At 46.2% G+C, this 19,429-nt stretch overlaps 1 protein-coding gene across 1 annotated transcript in view; it reads left to right on the top strand.

Annotated features, from left to right (window-relative positions):
- Positions 1 to 1,335: 1,335 nt before the first annotated feature.
- TMEM184A (transmembrane protein 184A) overlaps positions 1,336 to 19,429 on the top strand; it is a 97,773-nt gene continuing 79,679 nt past the window's right edge. Inside the window, exon 1 of the mRNA XM_077449125.1 lies at positions 1,336 to 1,604. The gene's annotated coding sequence lies outside the window, so the exon portion shown is untranslated. The remainder of the gene's footprint in view (positions 1,605 to 19,429) is intronic.

Below are 19,429 nucleotides of genomic sequence, written 5' to 3'. Positions count from 1 at the left end.
GGTTGCATTGCTAGACACAGATCGGGCTACATTACTGAACACTCAGGCTGCACTGCTGGGCACTCATCAGGCTGCATTGCTGATCACTCATCAGACTGAATTGCTGGGCACCCGTTAGGCTTCATTGCTGGACACAGGTCAGGCTGCATTGATGGGCACTAAACATGCTGCATTTGAATGGCACTGGCAAGGCTGCATGTGATGGGCACTGGCAAGGCTGCATGTGATGGGCACTGGTAAGGCTGCATTTGATAGACACTGATCAGGCTGTATTTGATGGGCACTGGTAAGGCTGCATGTGATGGGCACTGCTAAGGTTGCATGTGATGGGCACTGGTAAGGCTGCATTTGATGGGCACTGGTAAGGCTGCATGTGATTGGCACTGACAAGGCTGCATTTGATGGGCACTGAGGAGGGAGCAACCCGGGCCTGGGCCCCACTTTGCACAAACAATACAGGCAGCCTGAGGAGAGGGGCCCCAGGCTGGCACTCTCAGCACTCCTGGCCTCACCCCTCTGCACAGACCAACACATGCAGGAGGGGCCCCACATAGCATGCATAGAAACATAGTGTAGAAGGGGCCCCCAGTCATTGCTTGTTTTAGAAATTCCCTGCGATTATCACACAGCGTGGTGTTTTTTGTTAGTATACACAGGTTACAGGTTAATTTATTTTGTTACATCTGTGCTATATTTAATTGTTTAATGCATGTGAACTTTAGATGTGTCCTTGTAAACTGGTACTTTACAATAAACGTTGCACTTTATTTGTTAAAAAAGGAGTACATAATATAATTATACACACACACACACACTTTTTTATTTTTTGGCGTGGGGTGTGGGGAATCTTGGGTGAGTTCCCACACTTTTTTCCCCAGGACTTGACCCCTGAATGTAGTCACCCTCTCTCTCTCTTCCTCACTCCCGGGTGGCCCCTGGATTATAGAGATGTGTGCAGTGGGCGTGTTATCTATGTACACATGAGAGCAGCTCTCAGTGTAAGCAGTAGGGATGGGCGGGGTTTACTGACAGTGGGCGTGGTATTTTAGTACAGGTTAGAGTGCAGCTCTGTGTCAACAGGTGGGAGGGGCGGGGTTTGCCAAAAACGGGCGTGGTATCTATATACAGGGAAAGCAGCCGTCGGTGTCAACAGAGAGAAGAGGCGGGGTTTGCAGAGAGAGGGCGTGGTATCTAAGTACAGGTACAAACTGGGCTCTTAGAAGCAGCAGTAGGGAGAGGCGGGGTTTGCAGAGAGTGGGCGTGGTATCTAAGTGCAGGGAAGAGAGGATCTCAGTGTCAGTAGGCGGGGTTTTCGGAGAGTGGGCGTGTCTTCCCGGACAGGTGCGCTGTGAGCAGAGCGGGCAGCAGGTTTGGCAGGAAAAAGTCCTGCAGAGCCGGTCATACACAATAGGAGGGCAGAGACACTGAGAGCGGGAGGCGGGTACAGGATAGACAGGAAGAGCCCCGGAGAGATCGGCTACCTGTGTGCTCGGTGTCACTCCACGATCGGATCGCTCGGGTTACCTGTTGGAAGGTGTGTGCCAATGAAGGTGATCGCTGTGCCAGTCTAGTCCCGGAATCCGGAGAGCAGCCGCTGCCCCCAGGTACACTCATCATACATCTACACGTCACAGAGGAGATCACCCCTCACTTACAGCACCGATCCCCCGGCTACAGCTGTTAGAGGGACGGCCCACCTAGGAGGGATGTGATATGGTAGTTGGGGGGGGGGGGGGGGCACACGGTGATCGGACAGACCTCACTCTCTTCTATGATGGTTGTGTCTCATCATTCCTGACTCTGCTCCTGTCCACCTCTTCCTCTAATCGTCTCCAGAAAATACAATATCCAGCAAGAAGAGCTCCATTATAATGTCCATAGAAGGTGGGCACACCCTCCTCTCACCTGGAGAGCCCAGGACAGAGCAGAGGCACCCATATAACACAAATAGTTCACACCGCTCACAAGAAGTTTTCTGCAAAATATCCGTTTTGATAGTTGAAAAAAAAAACAGCATTACATATTAAAAATAAAAAATAAAAAATTATTACAGCCAAGTGTATAATAGGAAGGTGCTTAGGAGAGCAGGCGGTATTTAGTTTTGACATTTTTAAAGAATTAGGTGTGTATAGTAGTGTTAATAAAGAAAATATAAAAAATAGTATAGTATAGCGTATATCATATGGAGATTGGTGGAGGTATGTAGGGAGAGTGGTGGAAGTGTATGGAGAATGGTGGAGGAATGTAGGGAGAATGGTGGAAGTGTACGGAGAATGGTGGAGGTATGTAGGGAGTGTTGGAAGTGTATGGGGGAATGGTGGAGGAATGTAGTTGAGAGTGGTGGAAGTGTATGGGGAATGGTGGAGGAATGTAGGGAGAATGGTGGAAGTGTACGGAAAATGGTGGAGGTACATATGGAGAATGGTGGAGGTATGTAGGGAGAGTGGTGGACGTGTATGGGGAATGGTGGAGGTACACAGGGGGAATGGTGGACGTGTATGGGGAATGGTGGAGGTACACAGGGGGAATGGTGGATGTGTATGGGGAATGGTGGAGGTACACAGGGGGAATGGTGGACGTGTATGGGGAATGGTGGAGGTACACAGGGGGAATGGTGGACGTGTATGGGGAGTGGTGGAGGTATGTAGGGAGAGTGATGGAAGTGTACGGAAAATGGTGGAGGTATGTAGGGAGAGTGGTGGACGTGTATGGGGAATGGTGGAGGTACACAGGGAGAATGGTGGACGTGTATGGGGAATGGTGGAGGAATGTAGGGGGAATGGTGGAGGAATGTAGGGAGAGTGGTGGAAGTGTACGGAGAATTGTGGAGGTATGTAGGGAGTGTTAGAAGTGTACGGAAAATGGTGGAGGTATGTAGGGAGAGTGGTGGACGTGTATGGGGAATGGTGGAGGTACACAGGGGGAGTGGTGGACGTGTATGGGGAATGGTGGAGGTACACAGGGGGAGTGGTGGACGTGTATGGGGAATGGTGGAGGTACACAGGGGGAGTGGTGGACGTGTATGGGGAATGGTGGAGGTACACAGGGGGAGTGGTGGACGTGTATGGGGAATGGTGGAGGTACACAGGGGGAATGGTGGACGTGTATGGGGAATGGTGGAGGTACACAGGGGGAATGGTGGACGTGTATGGGGAATGGTGGAGGTACACAGGGGGAATGGTGGACGTGTATGGGGAATGGTGGAGGTACACAGGGGGAATGGTGGACGTGTATGGGGAATGGTGGAGGTACACAGGGGGAATGGTGGACGTGTATGGGGAATGGTGGAGGTACACAGGGGGAATGGTGGACGTGTATGGGGAATGGTGGAGGTACACAGGGGGAATGGTGGACGTGTATGGGGAATGGTGGAGGTACACAGGGGGAATGGTGGACGTGTATGGGGAATGGTGGAGGTACACAGGGGGAATGGTGGACGTGTATGGGGAATGGTGGAGGAATGTAGGGAGAATTGTGGAGGTATGTAGGGAGTGTTAGAAGTGTACGGAAAATGGTGGAGGTATGTAGGGAGAGTGGTGGACATGTATGGGGAATCGTGGTGGAAGTGTATGGAAAATTGTGGTGAAAGTGTACAGAGAATGGTGGTGGACATGTATGGAGAATGGCGGAGGTATGTAGAGAGAGTGGTGGACGTGTATGGGGAGTGGTGGAGGTATATAGGGAGAGTGTTGGAAGTGTACAGAGAATAGTGGAGGTATGTACGTCAGACAGATGTTTCTGAAGTGGTGGAGGTGCACAGAGAGTGGTTCTAACATTTAGGGCACTATGTACCAAGAGATAAATCATCAAATACACTGTCCAACCACCACAGCTTTCAGCCTCTCATAGAGTTTTACAGGCTATTGGCAGCAGAGCTGTATGGTGCACCTGCGCCACCTGTGCCTGCACTAAAACCCCAGTGTGTATGAGGCCTAAAACCATAAAATGTATGCTGGGGAAGGGGAGCATGGAGGGTGCCACGGAGTTGGGTTTTTAAGGCTTCATGTACACCTGCAGGTCCTAAACGTGAGTTTAGAAACTTTTGGCATTTTGTTGGCAAAGCTCCTGAACTCATCTCCATAAAAGCCTATGTGTCAATGTACACATAGGCTTTTACCAGAGTTTCGGAGCTGACCTGTTTAGGTGAGCTTCAACCTCCATCTTCTGAATGCAGAAGAATTAGGTTCAGGATTTTGCTGCGGTCAGGGTAGACTGGTGTACATTTAGCCTAAGTGACACTAAACGTTATCCCTATTCTCCAAAAATAATCCATACACATTTACTACTTAATGGTCCTGTAATCTATTAATCATAAAAAAATGTTCTTATGGTGCTTTTCTGCTTCCTTGTAACATTTTCCGTGAGCTCCTGAACATCTCCTTATCCACCATCACTTCTGTTTGGAAGGAGCAGCACACATTAGTTGCGGTCATGTACATTGCTCTCTACACATCCCATAGGTCATCTCAGGAGTGAGCTAGAGAGGGTGGCTATGTTCCTACACACAGTGGGACCATGGAGAATGAATGTAGCCATTCTCTAACAGGAAGGCGGATCACAGCAGCAAAAAATAAATAAATTGGTAGATTTGTAGGAGGTTGAGCGCAATAGAAGGGATATGTCTGAGTCAAGAATACTTAAGTATTACAGTACTTGAATATAATTTTTTTTTTTTTTTAAGCAGAATTTAGTGTCACTTCAAGGCCATATTTTATCCCAGTACTTAACATAGCATCATACCAAGAGATTCATCCCTGCACAATCCTGTATGTAGCAATGAATGGTTTATCGGCTGGTAAATAACGTCTAGTCCTCTTATTACACTTAATCCCCAAGGTGCCGGGAGGTTGTAAAGTAGTGGGCAGGGAGAGGTGGGTGCAGGTTGGGTTTCAATGATTGATGTTAAGTCTTCTGCTGTTGATTTGTGCATCATTGTGGTAGGTTGGCTTTGAAGTGTGCTTGTGTTTTGTGTAGGGTGATTTAGGAGGCATCCTGTGTTTATATTACTGGTAAAGGAAGTGGGTGTGACTTCTTGGGTTATGATTCTAGACCGTCATCCATTGAGATGGCATGTATCACTATATAAACTTTATACACGTCTTTTATTGTATCTCAAGTATACACCAATACAGGTTTGACTACTGAGGCTTTGGATGGTGCTTCCATGTACCAAGTGTGGTAATCCAATGATCAATTAGGCTGAACTAATCTGACTCACGTCTGAAGGTATTAGAAGTATTGAATTAAAAATGCAGAGGTATTTTTCTTCCAGGTTTTGTATTCCACAAATGTTGCTCCACGCACATCCTTCTGCAGTCACCCGTCACTAATTGTCACCTCTGTAGGTGTCTGTCTGAAGGCAAGACTAATCCACATCATGACACTCCTTTACCACGGAGCCTCAACTCATCGTTAACCTGATGTATAGTCATAGCACAACATTTAGACAGTGACAGTAGTCAGATTAGGTAAAAAAAATAAAAAAGCCCTCCCTTAAAAAAATTTGCAACTAAGTTTTTTTTTTATTTATTTTTTTTTTTTTCCCCTCTTTATTTGCACTTTTATGTGTACTCAAGTACCAGCCTGTAATAGCCCTTGATCACTAAGCCATTCAGTTTTCATGATTCTTTGACAGACAGTTACTCAGTCATGCAACACTGTAACCAAGTGATTTTTATATGCTTTTATTTATTTTTATTTTCTTATTGAGACAAAGCTGTCTTTTGATATTAAAAAAATAAATAAAATAAAAAATTAGGTCATTTTATTGCTTTACTATAAAAAGGAAAAAGTTCAAATATTTTGACCAAAAAAACAAAAAAAAAAAAAACGTTTTCCTTAATCTCTGTTAAAATAAAGGTGCTAAAATAGTACTAAAACTCCAGTTAACTTTTTTTTTTTTTTTTTTTTTGGAAAGCAGGCATTAATGCACAGATCACACACACAGGAAGGATGATGTAAAGGGTTTAATGTACAGTTTGCATAAGGTGGGAAGATGAAGGGGTTAATGTTTGGATGTGCAGAATAAGGGAGGTGAGAGGGTTAATATAAAGGTCACATGGGCATTAAAGGGTTGTGGAAATGGAATGAATGAATCCAGAGCAGCTGATCCATTCATTCTTTTTAAATTCACAAATACTCGATCTCTCTCCTTCCCCTGTTGTAAAGGGAAGGGGAGGGATCAGCGCTGTAAGCAATTCCATATGATCGCTATGATTATTAGATTGTAAGCTCTGCTGAGCAGGGCCCTCTTAATCCTCTTGTACTGTAACTGTATTGTCTCCTTTTATATTGTAAAGTGATGCGTAAACTGTTGGCGCCATATAAATCCTTTATTATTATTATTATTATTATTATTATAATAATAATAAATACTAATGACCAAGGCCCTTGGATCGTCTCTGTAGAGTGTCTTTGTATACTGAGCCATTTAATGACTCTGTGCACTGTGATTACCAGGCAGATCAGCAGCCAAATGACTATCCAGTGCCATGGGTAAATATAGGGCCGCTGATCCGCCGTTTGAAGACCTATCCTGGTAGAAAAGGGCTTGAACTAGTCATACATGGCTGGATTTCCCTTGTTCAGCCCATGTTGAGAACAAGAGAAAATCAATCCATTCCTCAATATGTGCTAAGAGCATGGAAGAAGGAATCGTCCCTACCAGTTATTGTATCCAGCACATACATAACACTTCCATTGAGACCGATTTTCTTGTTTTCCCCGCTGCCTGAGATTACCCCTCAGGATCTCCTAATAGAGTCCAATAGGGTTTTCTCCTATATTATCTAAGCCCTGATGAAGAGGCATTTTCTGGCCCCCGAAACGTGTTTGCTACAGCTTGTCTTCCTGTTATCAAATATTTACTAACAATACAGTATTATGGGCTCACAAGACAAATATTGACACTCTATTCTTAATATTGGATTCCTCAATCAAGTAGGCCCCTATTTTTTAGAGGACCCTTCACCTTGTAGAGCTGCCAAGGTTATTTCACCAAATCCTTCTACCATAGTTTGTCTGATGACTGAGGCTTGATTCACACTAACGTGTTTTTTGATGCATTTTGCAGAAATGCAGGGAAATGTTTTAACATGGGTTCCTATGGAACATGTTCACATCAATGCATTTTTTGTGCCTCTGCATTTTTGGAAAGGGTCAGGGACATTTTCATGCAATATACAGCATTTTGCATGTAATAGAAGTCAATGGACCCGCATCAAAAACGCAAGTTCCGCGTTTTTGCCAAGATTTGCATTTTTTTGTTTTATATTAAAAAAAATTTTTACACTGTGTATATAGCTGGTTGCTAAGCAACCATGCTGTAAAAAAAAAAAAAAAAAAAACGCGGTGAAAATGCTTGTCCAAAAACGCAAAAAGCACTGCAAAAATGCTCAAAAGCAACATGCATAGATGTGAATCAAGCCTGATAGGTCGGAGTTCAGCACCTTTTTGTATCAACTTTCTCTTGGCTATTGTATTCAGGCAGTCATGGCACCTGAGGCTGCCTGAATACAATGGCGCTGCCCAACAGCAGGAGATCAATTTCCACTCAGCTCAGTTGATTTTTAAATTAACTTTTGTTAAAGGGGTAGTAAATCTTCATGTTTTTTCACCTTCATGCATCCTATGCATGAAGGTGAAAAAACCCTGGGCAGTGACCAGCCCCCCCCAATACCCCCCCCCCCCCCCGTGTTTTTTATTTAGCTGAGCTCTGGTATTTACCACGGCAGAGATGCGCTCTTCCTCTGCCCGGGGTTCTCGGCTCTTGATTGGATAGATTGATAGCAGTGCAGCCATTGGCTCCCGCTGTCAATCAAATCCAGTGACACGTTGCCGGGGGTGGGTCAGAGTAAAATTTTTTTTTTTTTTTTTTTTTTTTTTTTTTTTTTTTTTGCACCAGCCGCCACTGTCTATATGCAAACATGCAGTATGTCAGAAGAGAGATCCAGCCCTTGATATCATATCTCTGCCTAATGTTAGCCAAACACTTCTATTTACAGTCCGCACTCCCTCACTTGTCACATAAGCTCTGTGTGTGTACATATTGTGGTCATGCTTACTGGAGCATTTTGCTAAAGACCATTTTTCACTTTTCTCGCCTCTGCTGCAGAATGGTGACGGAGGCGAGCCATGTCACACACTTCTGTAGAAATGTGTCCGAGACCCACTGCAAATATTGTCCTACAGCTGCTGTACATGGAAAAATAACATGACCAGTAAGCAACTTTGGGCTTCAGTTATCATGGCGGTAGAAGGGCTTTCTGTGTTGCCTGTGGCAGCCAATGGGATCATTCCTTTCCTGCTTCCTGTGCAGGATAAAAAATGTAAGTAGAAATTAATTTTGTTTGCTATGGATGCTCCTATCAATTGTCAATTATAAAAGAAACTTGGCTCTTTTGGCAACTTTTTGGCAGATTCTTACGTTTTCCCCATGTGCGGGAATGTAAATAAATGCTATATCCACTTACCGGCTACTTTATTAGGTACACCTGTTCAATTGTTTGGTAACACAAATTACTAATCAACCAATCACATGGCAGCGACTCAATGCATTTAGGCATCTAGATGTGGTGAGGACGACTTGCTGAATTTGAAACTGAGCATCAGAATGGGGAAGAAAGGGGATCTAAATGATTTTGAACATGGCGTTGTTGTTGCTGCCACACGGGCTGGTCTGAGTATTCAAAAACTGCTGATCTACTGGGATTTTCATGCACAACCATCTCTAGGGTTTACAGAGAATGGTCCAAAATAGAGAAAACATCCAGTGAGCGGGAAAAAAATCCCTTGTTGAGGTCAGAGGAGAATGGATAGAGATGATCAAAAGGCAACAGTAACTCAAATAACCGCTCATTACAGCCAAGGTTTTGCAGAATACCAACTCTGAACACACAACGCATTGAACCTTGAAGCAGATGGGCTACAGCAGCAGAAGACCAAACTGGGTGCAACTCCTATCAGAAACGAGCAGGAAACTGAGGCTACAGTTCACACAGGCTCACCAAAATTGGAAAAACATTGCCTGGTCTGATGAGTCTCAATTTTGACTGCGACATTCAGATGGTGGGGTCAGAATTTTTTTTTTTTTTTTTTTAAATGTAGAGCTGTTCCTCCTGTGAAACATTCTGGGCGCATTCTGTGCGAATGGGGTTAAAAAAAAATTATTTTATTAAGCTAGTCGTTCTCCAGCTCGAATGTTTTTTAAGCCATACAGAATAGAGTGAATCAGGAAACTACCATGTTATGGCCCCTAGATGGAGCAGATGAAATAAATTACCTAGATAATACGTTCTTCTTTACTGTGATCATCATCAGCTCTATCTAGTGGCCATAATGCAGTATTTTCTTCCTTAACTCTGTTCTGTATGATTGGATAACATTCGAGTGAAATAATACTGTACTGTCAAACTCAGTGGTTTCTTGTACGTTCACAGTGGGCTGTGCATTTCCTTTCCCCCTATCCCCAATTTCCCTATTGGAGTCGGTTGAGCCCAAACAGGGTTTTTATTATGAGTTTTTGATGATTTGATACCGAGAGCTCCCACGCCAATCCTTCCCCCCCCCCCCCCCTCCCCTTTTTGCAGTTTCAAGCATATACAGTGCCTTGCGAAAGTATTCGGCCCCCTTGAACTTTTCAACCTTTTGCCACATTTCAGGCTTCAAACATAAAGATATAAAATTTAAATTTTTTGTGAAGAATCACCAACAAGTGGGACACAATTGTGAAGTGGAACGAAATCTATTGGATATTTTAAACTTTTTTAGCAAATAAAAAACTGAAAAGTGGTGCGTGCAAAATTATTCGGCCCCTTTACTTTCAGTGCAGCAAACTCACTCCAGAAGTTCAGCGAGGATCTCTGAATGATCCAATGTTGTCCTAAATGACTGATGGTGATAAATAGAATCCACCTGTGTGTAATCAAGTCTCTGTATAAATGCACCTGCTCTGTGATGGTCTCAGGGTTCTGTTGAAAGCGCATAGAGCATCATGAAGACCAAGGAACACACCAGGCAGGTCCGTAATACTGTTGTGGAGAAGTTTAAAGCCGGATTTGGATACAAAAAGATTTTCCAAGCTTTAAACATCCCAAGGAGCACTGTGCAAGCGATCATTTTGAAATGGAAGGAGTATCAGACCACTGCAAATCTACCAAGACCTGGCCGTCCCTCTAAACTTTCAGCTCAGACAAGGAGAAGACTGATCAGAGATGCAGCCAAGAGGCCCATGATCACTCTGGATGAACTGCAGAGAACTACAGCTGAGGTGGGAGAGTCTGTCCATAGGACAACAATCAGTCGTACACTGCACAAATCTGGCCTTTATGGAAGAGTGGCAAGAAGAAAGCCATTTCTCAAAGATATCCATAAAAAGTCTTGTCTAAAGTTTGTCACAAGCCACCTGGGAGACACACCAAACATGTGGAAAAAGGTGCTCTGGTCAGATGAAACCAAAATCAAACTTTTTGCCCACAATGCAAAACGATATGTTTGGCGTAAAAGCAACACAGCTCATCACCCTCAACACACCATCCCCACTGTCAAACATGGTGGTGGCAGCATCATGGTTTGGGCCTGCTTTTCTTCAGCAGGGACAGGGAAGATGGTTAAAATTGAGGGGAAGATGGATGAAGCCAAATACAGGACCATTCTGGATGAAAACCTGTTGGAGTCTGCAAAAGACCTGAAACTGGGACGGAGATTTATCTTCCAACAAGACAATGATCCCAAACATACAGCAAAATCTACAAAGGAATGGTTCACAAATAAACGTATCCAGGTGTTAGAATGGCCAAGTCAAAGTCCAGACCTGAATCCAATCGAGAATCTGTGGAAAGAGCTGAAAACTGCTGTTCACAAACTGATAGGTACATACCCCAAGCGACTTGCAGCTGTAATCGCAGCAAAAGGTGGCTCTACAAAGTATTAACGCAAGGGGGCCGAATAATTCTACATGCCCCACTTTTCATTTTTTTATTAGTTAAAAAAGTTTCAAAAATCCAATAGATTTCGTTCCACTTCACAATTGTGTCCCACTTGTTGGTGATTCTTCACAAAAAATAAACATTTTATATCTTTATGTTTGAAGCCTGAAATGTGGCAAAAGGTTGAAAAGTTCAAGGGGGACGAATACTTTCGCAAGGCACTGTAGGGGTTTATTTATATATTTTATAGATTTATTTATAACTGACATTAGCAGGGTTTTGCACTTTGAGGGATTTTTATTGTTTTAGTTTTTTAGTTTTGTAGTGGTATCTGCTCTTCTTCCCCTTTTTTTTTTTTTTTTTTTACCACTTCATTGCTTGCCCATAGTCATATGACGTCCGCAGGAGGGATCTCCCATCCTGGGCACGTGTCATATGACGTCCTCAGCTTCTCGGCCGTCTAGGGGGCACACGCGCGCCTGGCATATTGCTTGGGACCTGGTGCACGTGCCTGGCGGCTGCGATGCCCACCAGGCACCCGCGTTTGCCCTTGGACCCAGCAGGACCTTGGATCTGTGTGTGTAAACACACAGTTCCACGTCCTGTCAGGCGAGAGAAGACCGATTATGTGTTCTCAGTACAAAGGAACACCAATTGCTCTCCTCCCCTCATGAGTGCCCGCCCCCTACAGTTAGAATCACTCCCTAGGAAACATAATTAACCCCTCAATTACCCCCTAGTGTTAACCCCTTCCCTGCCAGTCACATTTACACACTAATCAGTGCATTTTTATAGCACTGATCGCTGTATGAATGTGAATGGTCCCAAAAATGTGTCAAGTGTCCGATATGTCCGTCGCAACGTCAGTCACGAAAAAAAAAATCACAGACCGCCGCCATAACTAGTAAAAAAAATTAATAAAAAAATTCCATAAATCTATGCCGTATTTTGTAGACGCTATAACCTTTGTGCAAACCAATCAATATCTGCTTATTGCGGGTTTTTTTTTTTTTTTACCAAAAATATGTAGAAGAATACATATTGGCCTAAACTGTGGGAATTTTTATTTTATTTTTTAGTTTTTTTTTAATTGAGATATTTATTTATATATTTTTTCAAAATTTACGCTTTTTCTTTTGTTTTATAGCGCACAAAATATAAAAACTGCAGAAGTGATCAAATGACACCAAAAGAAAGCTCTATTTGTGGGTAAAAAAAACATAAGAATTTCATTTGGGTACAGTTTTGCGTGACCGCGTAATTGTCATTCAAAGTGCGACAGCGCTGAAAACAAAACATTGGTCTGGGCAGGAAGGGGGTGAAAATTGCCCTAATATTGAAGTGGTTAAATAAATGCCTCAATCTGGTTTTGAACCCTTCCATATACCCAGTGCAATGGCCGGCCTCAGGTGATGGAGATGAAACAAACCCTCCTACTTAAAGCGTTACCCACCAACTCTTCACATACAGTGATTTTATACGTTTGCCCACTGACAAAGAAATGATCAGTCTATAATTTTAATGGTAGGTTTATTTTAACAGTGAGAGACAGAATAACAACAAAAATATCCAGAAAAACGCATTTCAAAAAAATTATAAAATGATTTGCATTTAAATGAATTAAATAAGTATCTGACCCCTTCGCAAAACATGACTTGGGAAACCGCGCTTATTATGAAACGCTGTAAATGGTAATTCAGAAAAAAACAGCGACTCTTATGTGCGATATCGCAAAAAAATCAGTATAATCAAGAGCATAACGTTTAACATGACATACTAATCCTAAGAATATCAAACTAGTGATGCAATAAACAGTCCTTATTCCAGAAAAAAAAAAGAATAAACCATAAGAAGGGGAAAAAAAAAAAATATATATATATATATATATATATATATATATATTCTCCAATATTGCACATTTATGTTATAGAGAAGAACAGCTACAGAGCTTGAGGTAGTGAAAAAGATGTCACTCCTGAATTCCCTGTCAGAGTTCATAGAAGTATTCCAAATATTCAGTATATTATCCACACCGCATGTGACCATCACCAAGAGAAATGCCCGCTTACCGGATAAATGTGACCTGTAAAGAGGTCAAAACGCCTGTGGCTGATTGCCCTACTAGGGCCTTTTAAGCAGCAGTTCCGCTCGGCACACCAGGATCCAGCAGTCACCTTCTCTCTTGTCCTCACCTGCTGGTGTTCACAGATGTACAAGATGTTTCTTGTAGTTTGCCACCAGGTTTGCACACATCTCAGGAGGGATTTTGTCCCACCCCTCTTTGCAGATCCTCTCCGAGTCATTAAGGTTTTGAGGTGGACATTTGGTTACTCAAACCTTCAGCTCCCTCCACATATTTTATATGCGATTAAGGTCTGGAGACTAGCTAGGCCACTCCAGGACCTTAATGTGCTTCTTCTTGAGCCACTCCTTTTGTTGCATTGGCAGTGTGTTTTGGTTAATTGTCATGCTGGAATATCAATCCATGACCCATTTTCAATGCCCTGGCTGAGGGATGGCAGTTCTTGCCCAAGATTTGACGGTACACGGTCTCCTCCATCGTCCCTTTTTAATGCAGTAATGTTGTCCTGTCCCCATAGCAGAAAAACACCTCCAAAGCATAATGTTTCCATCTCCATGTTTGACGGTGGAGATGGGTTTCTTGGGGACATAGGCAGCATTCTTCCTTCTCCAAACATAGCGAGTTGAGTTGATGCCAAAGAGCTTGATTTTGGTCTCATCTGACCACAACACTTTCACCCAGTTCTCCTTTGAATCATTCAGATGTTCAGTAGCAAACTTCAGATGGGCCTGTACATGTGCTCTCCTGAGCAATGGGACCTTTTGGGCGCTGCAGGATTTTATTCCTTCACGGCGCGGTGTGTTACTGTTTTTTATTTTTTTATTTTTTTTGCTTGGTTACTATCATGGTTTCAGCTTCCTTGAGATCGTTGACAAGAGTTTTCCGTTTAGTTCTGAGCTGATTCCTCACCATTCCCATCAGTGGCGGCCGGTACTGATCAGGGCGCAAACAAACTGAAAAGTTCTGAAAAATATTGAAACAAAATACATGAAATGCAGCCTCTGTGCCCCCCATTCGCTGACTGTCTGAACGGCACTTGCCCCATCTTGGTGGCGGGTCAGGCAGCAGGTGACAGCAGCGAGCTGTGGTTTGGAAGCACGGGTCAGGGGATGGCTCCTGTGTCCTCCATGTGTCCAGGGGCGGACTGACCAGTCGGTCACTCGGGCGCCGCCCGAGGGCCCGCGGACACTAGGGGCCCGGACTCGGCCATATGAGAGGCCACTTGCAGAGGCTGAATTGCATGCAGCGATGCAGATGCTAACTGTGCGCTGATCCCCGCCGGCCCCTCCTTCCCCCGTCCATCCCAGGCCAGGTGCTTGTACTGTATGCGTCGTGACATCACCTGACTTGGGACCGACGAGAAGAGTGGAGGGGCCGGCGGGGAGCAGCGCGCTGTTAGAAGTGTCTCAGGCTCAGCATCCAGTGACTCGGTGAGTGAAGCCGAGACACCAGGGGGCCGCCACACATGATGGGGGGGGCGCGGTACAGACAGATGCATGGGCCCCGGGTCCCTCCATCCCACAGTGTCCTCCTGGCTGTGTGCATGTCCTCCTGGCTGTGTGCATGTCCTCCTGGCTGTGTGCATGTCCTCCTGGCTGTGTGCATGTCCTCCTGTGCTGTGTGCATGTCCTCCTGGCTGTGTGCATGTCCTCCTGGCTGTGTGCATGTCCTCCTGGCTGTGTGCATGTCCTCCTGGCTGTGTGCATGTCCTCCTGTGCTGTGTGCATGTCCTCCTGTGCTGTGTGCATGTCCTCCTGTGCTGTGTGCATGTCCTCCTGTGCTGTGTGCATGTCCTCCTGTGCTGTGTGCATGTCCTCCTGTGCTGTGTGCATGTCCTGTGTGCTGTGTGCATGTCCTGTGTGCTGTGTGCATGTCCTGTGTGCTGTGTGCATGTCCTGTGTGCATGTCCCCCTGTGTGCTGTGTGCATGTCCCCCTGTGTGCTGTGTGCATGTCCCCCTGTGTGCTGTGTGCATGTCCCCCTGTGTGCTGTGTGCATGTCCCCCTGTGTGCTGTGCGCATGTCCCCCTGTGTGCTGTGTAAGTGTCCTGTGTGCATGTCCTGTGCTGTGTAAGTGTGTGTGCTGTGTGCGTGTCCCCCTGTGTGCTGTGTGCGTGTCCCCCTGTGTGCTGTGTGCGTGTCCCCCTGTGTGCTGTGTGCGTGTCCCCCTGTGTGCTGTGTGCGTGTCCCCCTGTGTGCTGTGTGCGTGTCCCCCTGTGTGCTGTGTGCGTGTCCCCCTGTGTGCTGTGTGCGTGTCCCCCTGTGTGCTGTGTGCGTGTCCCCCTGTGCGCTGTGTGCGTGTCCCCCTGTGCGCTGTGTGCGTGTCCCCCTGTGCGCTGTGTGCGTGTCCCCCTGTGTGCATGTCCCCCTGTCCTGTGTGCATGTGCTGTGTGCATGTCCCCCTGTGTGCTGTGTAAGTGTCCTGTGTGCATGTCCCCCTGTGTGCTGTGTAAGTATGTGTCCCGTGTGCATGTCCTCCTCCTCCTCCTCCCGTGTGCATGTCCTCCTCCTCCTCCTCCTCCCGTGTGCATGTCCTCCTCCTCCTCCCGTGTGCATGTCCTCCTCCTCCTCCTCCTCCTCCTCCCGTGTGCATGTCCTCCTCCTCCTCCTCCTCCTCCTCCCGTGTGCATGTCCTCCTCCTCCTCCTCCTCCTCCTCCCGTGTGCATGTCCTCCTCCTCCTCCTCCTCCTCCTCCCGTGTGCATGTCCTCCTCCTCCTCCTCCTCCTCCCGTGTGCATGTCCTCCTCCTCCTCCTCCTCCTCCCGTGCGCATGTCCTCCTCCTCCTCCTCCTCCTCCCGTGCGCATGTCCTCCTCCTCCTCCTCCTCCTCCCGTGCGCATGTCCTCCTCCTCCTCCTCCTCCTCCCGTGCGCATGTCCTCCTCCTCCTCCTCCTCCTCCTCCTCCTCCCGTGTGCATGTCCTCCTCCTCCTCCTCCTCCTCCTCCCGTGTGCATGTCCTCCTCCTCGTCCTCCTCCTCCTCCTCCTCCTCCCGTGTGCATGTCCTCCTCCTCCTCCTCCTCCTCCCGTGTGCATGTCCTCCTCCTCCTCCTCCTCCTCCCGTGTGCATGTCCTCCTCCTCCTCCTCCTCCTCCTCCTCCTCCCGTGTGCATGTCCTCCTCCTCCTCCTCCCGTGTGCATGTCCTCCTCCTCCCGTGTGCATGTCCTCCTCCTCCCGTGTGCATGTCCTCCCGTGCTGTGTAAGTGTCCTGTGCTGTGTAAGTGTGCGTGTCCTGTGCGCGTGTCCCCCCTGTGCTGTGAGCATGTCCCCCCGTGTGCTGTGCGCATGTCCCCCCCGTGTGCTGTGTAAGTGTGCTGTGTGCTTGTCCCCCCTGTGTGCTGTGTAAGTGTCCCGTGTGCGTGTCCTGTGCTGTGTAAGTGTGTGTCCTGTGTGCATGTCTCCCTGTGTGCATGTCCTCCTGTGTGTGCATTCTCCCTCCAGTGTCCTCCTGTGTGTGCATTCTCCCTCCAGTGTCCCCCTGTGTGTGTGCATTCTCCCTCCAGTGTCCCCCTGTGTGTGTGCATTCTCCCTCCAGTGTCCCCCTGTGTGTGTGCCTTCTCCCTCCAGTGTCCCCCTGTGTGTGTGCCTTCTCCCTCCAGTGTCCCCCTGTGTGTGTGCCTTCTCCCTCCAGTGTCTGTGTGTGTGTGTGTGTGTGTGTGTGTGTGTGCGCGCGCGCGTATGCCTTCTCCCTCCAGTGTCCGTCCGTCCCCCCCCCCCCCTGTGTGTGTGTGCGTTCTCCCTCTGGTGTCCCCGTGTGTGTGCGTTCTCCCTCTGGTGTCCCCGTGTGTGTGCGTTCTCCCTCTGGTGTCCCCCTGTGTGTATGTTCTCCCTCTAGTGTCCCCCTGTGTGTATGTTCTCTCTCCAGTGTCTCCCTGTGCAGGTTTGGCTTGAGTGTGGAGACCAAGGTGGCCCCATGATCTTCTATTGCCCGGGGGCCCCATGAGTTGTCAGTCCGCCCCTGCATGTGTCTCTTCTTCACGTCAGCTAGCTGACCAATGGATCGCCTGTGCCTTCAGCCAATCAGGTGACTGGTATTAGACCCGCGCCTCCTGATTGGCAGAGAGGCAGTTCAGTGTTAGAAAAGCAAATATTCATTTGCTTTTCTAACATGCCTGGGTGGACTGCGAGCACAAAGCTCTGTGCTCCAAGTCCACCTTTTTTGAAGCCTATTGGAGCCTATGGCTCTAATCAGGTGCTTCAAGAGAATATGCCCCCGCCGCTGTAATTCAGGCACCTGGCATCCGAAAATGGGCCGACACAGGGGGTGGCTACAGCTGCAATGGATAGATTCATGCAATGCATGAATCTATACCAGTGATGGCGAACCTTGGCACCCCAGATGTTTTGGAACTACATTTCCCATGATGCTCAGCTACACTGCAGAGTGCATGAGCATCATGGGAAATGTAGTTCCAAAACATCTGGGGTGCCAAGGTTCGCCATCACTGATCTATACATTTGTCATATGGGGCGGCGTGACAGAGGCGCCTGGTTCTCATGATCATTGAAAATCCACAAGATGAGATTTTACATTTGAGCCCCAGACCAAGTACGATTTGAGTTATTTTGTGTTTCTTCCATTTGCGAAAATTCATACCAACTGTTGTCACCCTCTTACCAAGCTGCTTGGCGATGGTCTTGTAGCCCATTCCAGCCTTGTACCGGTCTACAGTCTTGTCCCTGACATCCTTTAACAGCTCTTCGGTCTTTGGCCATAGTGGAGAGAATTGAATCTGATTGCTCCTGTGGACAGGTGTCTTTTATACAGGAAACAAGCTGAGGTTATGAGCACTCCCTTTAGGCCAGGTTAACACTAGAGCACGGAGCGGCTCACTATTTTTATTTTATTTTTTTTGTTTATAGCGTAAAAAATCAAATACCACCAAAAGAAAGCTCTATTTGTGGGGAAAAAAGGACGTACATTTTATAATTTTTTTTAAATTTCAGCCACGTCGCATGACCGCGCAATTGTCAAAGTGACACAGTGCCAAATCGTAAAAAGTGCTCTGGTCAGCAAGGGGGTAAATTCTTTCGGGACTGAAGTGGTTAATAGGGGATCAAATGCTTATTTCACTCATTAAAATGCAAATCAGTTTAATTTTTTTTTAAATGCGTTTTTCTGGATATTTGTGGTGTTGTTCTGTCTCTCACTGTTAAAATAAACCTACCATTAAAATTAGACCATTTCTTTATCCATGGGCAAACATACAAAATCAGCAGAGGATCAAATACTCCCCCTCCCCCCCCCCCCCCTCACTGTACCTGATATGTGGCTGCTGTACCATGAGAAAGTATCCTATTCTCCTTGTATTGCTTTCTTTATGTAAAATCACTAGCGTTCCTGCTAGTCCCCTTGCTTTCCTATTAAAAACTGACCACACTAAGCAGGAAAGCACACGTGGTCAGTTCTCTAATTTATGCTGGGAACTAAGTGTACACTCCTCCAATTATTAGACTTGCGCAGTCATTCACTGGGAAGCTCGGTGTGCTGCTGCTTCTCCTCCCCCCAGCTCTTATGCAGCTGAGAAGAGAGGGAATGTAATCACTTATAAAGAAGGGTATTTGTTTTCTTATATCTATACAAAAAGGTTTTGCCTTTCATTTCAAACTGAACTGAATGGGATGTTTTTCAAGGCGTTAATTTACAATTACCTTAAGTTGTACCTGTTTATCTGTAATCTTTTCTTCTCTACATCAGTTCAAAGTCCAGCATCATAAAGCTTGTCTGAGCATCCAGAAAAAAGGGGGCCGAGAGCTGAAGTCTCCCTCTCCAGAGCTCAGTGAGGATCAGAGCTGATTGGAGGGAAGGAGCATACCCCATTCCACACAGCACACAGGAACAGAGCTGAGGCTTTTAATCAGCTGAAGGTCCATCTCCTGTCACTATTTTTCTCTTGGTGTCAGGAAAACTTGTCAGAGGAACAAAGCAGCAGACAAATGTGACACGTAAGGGGGTATTTTACTAAAGGCAAATCCACTTTGCACTGCAAGTGCAGTCACTGTAAATCTGAGTGGGACATGCAAGGAAAATAAACAGCATTTTTGCTTGTACATGATTGGATGCTAAAATGAGCAGAGCTTCCCCTCATTTCAGAGCTTCCCTTCAGATTTACAGCGATCTATAGCGACTGGACTTCCAAGTGCACTTGCAGTACACTTGTAGTGCTGAGTGGATTTGCCTTTAGTAAATAACCCCCATAGTGTACACACTATAGAGGAAAATACGCTTTCTTCATATTTCATGTCTGAGGTTTACAACCATTTTAAGTAACGCATGCTCCCTGAGGTTAACATATGTAGCATATATCCATTGCCTGTGCCTACATTTCCATCTTATAAGGCTAGTCATACATACATAGATTCCTAAGCAGTATGGATGAAGAAATCTACCCTGTTGGCTATTGTTTTCTAACAGCTGGCACCT

The sequence above is a fragment of the Lithobates pipiens genome, unplaced genomic scaffold, assembly GCF_037356315.1.
Source record: "Lithobates pipiens isolate NorthernLeopardFrog02 unplaced genomic scaffold, aLitPip1_a1.2 Scaffold_22, whole genome shotgun sequence".
Classification (NCBI taxonomy): domain Eukaryota; kingdom Metazoa; phylum Chordata; class Amphibia; order Anura; family Ranidae; genus Lithobates; species Lithobates pipiens.
The sequence above is the reverse complement of the archived record's forward strand: the minus strand, read 5'-3'. Positions and strand labels throughout refer to the sequence as shown.